This window comes from Capsicum annuum, unplaced genomic scaffold, assembly GCF_002878395.1.
Source record: "Capsicum annuum cultivar UCD-10X-F1 unplaced genomic scaffold, UCD10Xv1.1 ctg1706, whole genome shotgun sequence".
NCBI lineage: Eukaryota > Viridiplantae > Streptophyta > Magnoliopsida > Solanales > Solanaceae > Capsicum > Capsicum annuum.
This window is the reverse complement of record NW_025822696.1, coordinates 550,442-555,755: the sequence shown is the minus strand read 5'-3', so window position 1 is coordinate 555,755 and position 5,314 is coordinate 550,442. Positions and strand designations below refer to the sequence as shown.

The 5,314-nt window shown below is 29.1% G+C and overlaps 2 long non-coding RNA genes across 2 annotated transcripts; both read right to left on the bottom strand.

The window, feature by feature from the left end:
• Window positions 1-647: 647 nt before the first annotated feature.
• LOC124890381 lies at window positions 648-1,416 on the bottom strand. Its single transcript, XR_007049134.1, has 2 exons — window positions 1,170-1,416; window positions 648-1,002 (listed from the first exon to the last, which is right to left on the bottom strand). It is a non-coding gene; the product is annotated as an uncharacterized LOC124890381 (long non-coding RNA).
• A 1,542-nt stretch (window positions 1,417-2,958) lies between these two features.
• Window positions 2,959-3,976, bottom strand: LOC124890380. The gene is made up of 2 exons (XR_007049133.1): window positions 3,518-3,976; window positions 2,959-3,286 (listed from the first exon to the last, which is right to left on the bottom strand). It is a non-coding gene; the product is annotated as an uncharacterized LOC124890380 (long non-coding RNA).
• Between the last annotated feature and the right edge of the window lie 1,338 nt (window positions 3,977-5,314).

Genomic DNA, 5,314 nt, shown 5'->3' with positions numbered 1-5,314 from the left:
TTATCGATTCAATTGATCAAATTATTCATATAGGACAATTAACCAACCAATTAATTAAAAAAAACAATAATAAAATGACAAAACTTGATCTTTCAATAATATTACTAATATCATAATATAATATTTATAATTCATTTAAATGGTAGAATATACGTGTGTTGCCCTGTTTTAGTCAACAATGCTTTACAGAAAATAATTTTAAAAAATAAATGCTACAACTCCGAATCAAACACACGACCTATGGGCAACAAAAGTGCCGCTTTGCCACTTGCACTAGATAGTGTTTTGGTATTATGGGTGGCAGATTTAATATTTGACTATATCAGTATTAAAAAAACAAATGATGCAAATTGGGATCGAACCCACAACTTATGTGCAACAGAAGTGGCACTTTGCCACTTACAGTATATAGTGATTTGGTATTATGGGTGGCATATTTAATATTTGACTATATCAGCATATCTATATATATAGAGTTTCCTTCGAAGTTTGTGGTGGCGTGCCACCCCCACGACAATGAATAGATCCGCCCCTGAGCAAAATGATTTCTATAAATCATTAACTCTAGAAGTAGAACCTATTTGACTTATAATAAGAATCCTAAGTTGGTAGATTTTGAAGAGTTCAAGCAACACAGTAAGAATCCATTAAATAAGCTTCTCCAATACTTTTGATTTATGATATTTTTTAAACTGTATCTCTTTGGAAATGTAGTAGGTCACCTCAATCCAACTTCAAGCATTAGAATTTGATGCGGTTCAGCTTCCACATAGAAAACACATCTTTGGTACTATAATTATATATTTTCGTTGCGTATAGTTAAATAACAAGCTGTTGTAGTATAGTGGTGAGTTTTCCTGACTGTCACGCGGGTAACTCGGGTTTGATCCTTGGCAACAGTGCTTCTCTTTTCTTTTTGCCATTTTATCATCCAATTTTGTTTTCTCTGTAAGTTGGTCTCTTTTGTTTAATTGAGCTTCCGTTATACGTTAGAGAAGATACCTACAAGACAAATAGAAAAAAATAAGATAGATAAAGGTGAATCAAGATTCATAGGCGGATCAAAGTTGAAAAGAAATTATTGGTTGGATGTAGACGAAGCCAAATATAGTTAGATGAAGCCGTAGGAACTCCTGTAACGCAATCCCAACTACATGAAGTTAACTCACCAAAACGAATGGATCACTTTCTAATCCTCACTCCCAAAGTCTTATCCTCAGAGCTATATAGGAATCTCAATTTGAAAAGTGGCAAACAATTCTTCAAAATGGCTATTTAATTTAATTCTTACAACTTTTACTACTAGCAAAGCTGATAAATAAACGAGAGCTCCTTTTCAATGCCAAAACGTGATTTGGTCTCCAATTTCTGACATTTACAATGACGAATCATGGGAGTCCTCTCTCTTGTCAGGGACCTCCACTAGGATTTCTTATCTTCTGTTTTTTCTTCTTTAATTTTTCCATACATACGTGTGTTTCCTGTCTATTTCTGCCATATTTTGGTCAAAGTCATCCAATTGTCAGAAATCTAAACCCAAATTTGCTTAAGGCAATTGGCATTTAGTTGCTGTTGTGTGCTTAAAAGACAAACATAGCCATGAATCTTTCTGGACCACCTAAAATACTAGAGGGAAGCCCCAATTTTTCTTGAGAAGCCCACTTTCAGTAGTCCGGTCCAAATGTACCACAAAAACAACGATTTGTTATTAGTGTAAACAACATAAATCTCTACCTATTGAAACTAATTACATAAAATTTTTCTAGTTTTTTTTCTCTCAAATTTTACAAATATACTCATACATTCGACTGCCCATCATACATAGCACGAATATATGATAAAACAGTTAATCCTATATTTAAGATAAGATGATAAAACATAATCTCCTATATTTATGGAAAGAGTAATCAGATAAAATATTTCATTCCCTTAAATAAAGCCATTAATTACCTATAATTATGTTTTGTATGATTAAATAAAATAACTGAAATTTAAATTCAAAAAAACTCTTAAACATCACTGTTAGTTTTCCTAATTTTTAATGACGTTTTTGAAAGAAAAAAAAAACCGTCTTCGTCTTTCTTCAATTCTCGAAAAAAAAATATGAACATCCCCATATTGTTGCGTCATTTCGAAATTTGGGAGTTGAAAATCATTTATCAATTCTATAAAAGTGATGCAATAATTATTTCTAAAAGTATTAACTTTTTTTAAATTGATTGCTACGATCGCGACGGAATTGAATATTGACAATGTTCGTAAAAAAATCAAAGTAAAATACACAACAATTTCACATGTATGAGGGCAACTTATACATTTAAAAAATAAACTCAGTAATGTATAATAACATACTACACATCTAAATTTTTCACATTAAACATGTATGACCTATATATATTGACAGAAGGTATAATGAAAATTTATACATAAATAAGACTTTCTAACAGTAGTATACCACATAAAGCATAAAATGCATCTTATAAGGATTTTTAATGTATAACATATTAAAATATATATTTTAAGGCTTATATTATACATTAGAATAAGTATAAGGGAAACTTATACATTTTAAAAATAAACTGCAGTAATGTATAATATGACATTATACATTACTGCAGTTTATTTTTAAAATGTATAAGTTTCCCTTATACTTATTCTAATGTATAATATAAGCCTTAAAATAAACTGCAGTAATGTATAATGTCATATTATACATCTAAATTTTTCACTTTAAACATGTATGACCTATAAGCTTGACAGAAAGTATAATGAAAAATTATACAAAAATAAGATTTTTTAACTGTAAAATACAACATAAAACACAACTAATGTAATAAGAACTTCTAATGTATAACATATTGAAAATATATATCATTAGACTTATATTATACATTAGTCTTCCAAAATAACTAATGTATAATGCCTGATATATTATATCTTATACTTTCAAATAAAAACTTCAAGAATGTATAATGTTACACCATACATATAAAATATTAACATTATACATTATTTATCTATAAACTTGTCCAGAATGTATAATGTAACCTTATACAAAATTCATAGATTATAATTCTATAATTCGACTAAATACAAAAGCAGTCTCTTCTATATATACAAAAACTTACATTATACATAAGTGTGTTAAATAAAGTAATGTATAATGTATAAAATCTACATCTTTGGACACGATGACAAGTAATTTTTTCCTATCGTAGCAAATCACTTATTCTTTTGAGTAGCCTCGGTGTACAAATTGCAGTTATCTTGCAACCACAAAGCTAGCCTGTTTCAACAAAAAAATAAACATAAAGTTAGATAAAATATTGAAACATATAAAATAGAATCTTTGAAACATAAAGTTAGATCCAAGAATATTGGAAGAATTTGATTTTACAAAATAGAATCTTTGAAAGAATATTAAAAAAATATAAAACGAAGCAAGATCATTCATTTTCAGAAATAGAATATATAAACAAACATTAAATAATCAAATAATTAGGATTTAGATTCTTACAGAAGATTGAGTAAGTGATTTCGTTGATTCAATCGTTTGAATAAACATCGTTGTGCTCTGTTCACAAGATTCATTTTCCGTGGCATGTTCCACCCCGTTGTGCTCTACTGATGAGGATGATGACCCAATTGAGATTTTTTGAAGCTTCTGATAATTCGTCGCCATTTTTTTTGCCTTTGTTTTCTCAAACAAGTCCATAACTTTCTGACTTGGTGAAGTTAAAAAAAAAATTAAAAATGAATGAATGAAATCAATAAGTTCAATTAATGTTCGAAAACTTACAATGATAAACTCTTATGATTGCTTGATTTTAGGCGTGAAACAAGGGATTGAATAATGGAGGATAAACTGATTTGTAATGGGAGAGAAAAAAAGGGAGGAAAAAACGGCCTTTTTTGAATGTAAATACTTTGGGAGAGAGGAATTACCAAATAAGAGGGAGGAAAAAGTGACCTTTTTTGAAGGAGAGGAAAAAGCAGCCTCTTTGAATGTATAAAGAGGGAGGAAAAAACTACCTTTTTTGAAGGAGAGAGAAATTACTAAATAAGAGGATTATTGTAATTATTTTGGGATTTATGTAAATACTTTATCAATTTGAAATTTAATGTAATTATGTAACTTTAACTTGTGTATATAAGAGAGTTTTAATTGTTATTATCTGTTCCACGGAAGTGATACTTCAGTAATCAAATGTAAATAATTTGCTGCACCATTATATACATGTAAATAATTTGTAAGAAAGAAAAATATTTTTTTCATATGAATAATTAATATAATGTGAAAGACTGAATACCTCGAGATCCTCCTAAACTTGATGCACTAATTTATACATCTTCCTGAACGGCACACATAAACAATTTTTCATCCTGATTACCTTTAAACTTGGCAGTTTGACAACCTTGACCCCCTTAATACCATCATGATAAAAATGTTCTCTCTAGGCATGAGTGGGATGGGAAAAAGATTGAAAAATAATCTTCTTTCGGAGTATTAATTGTCACATAGTTATATAGAATGATAAGTATATTTTTTCCAAAATTGCATTTTTCTTAATATAAAATGTATACTTTATGCTAATCTTTTCATTTGTATCTTTAGTCACAAGCATTTGTTTCAGTTATGATTTGTTCTTTTTTTCGAGCAAATATATTAAGAAGTTGGTTGAAATTCTGTTTCTTATCTTATGTTTTGTTCTTTATTTTCCCATACGTGTTCTTCTTGTAGTAGAACTTGTAGTCAAGGCCGTAAACTGTCAGAATTATACTCCAAATTTACCTTGGCAGCTAGTTACTGTTGCTTTTATAAATACAAGTTATGTAGCCGTGAATCTTTCTGGACCACTGAAAATTAAATACAACAAATTAGTAGAGACAAGAATAAATTCAACGGTTTATATCTGTTCCAAGGAGATAGTTCAGTAACCAAAAGTCGGGCAGATGCACTTTAGACGATGCTGTATCATGTCAGATTGAAGAATTTACTCCATTAGTCGTTTGTCAGGAGACATAAGGGATAACTAATTCAGTATTAATTTTAATATGAGGTTATTTCATGTTTGGTTGGGATAAAATGCATGGGATAACTCATTCCTGGATTAGTTATTTTGGGATTATTATAGTATTATTTTTATCCCTTTCTGAAGATGGAATAACTAATGTCGGGATAACTAATCCCATGATAATTAATTTCGGAATAACTTTTTTTTCCAACCAAACGACCCTATACTAAATAATATGCACCAAAAAAAAAAAAAAACAGATAATATAAAATGAAATTAAAGAGAACTTGATAACTTAG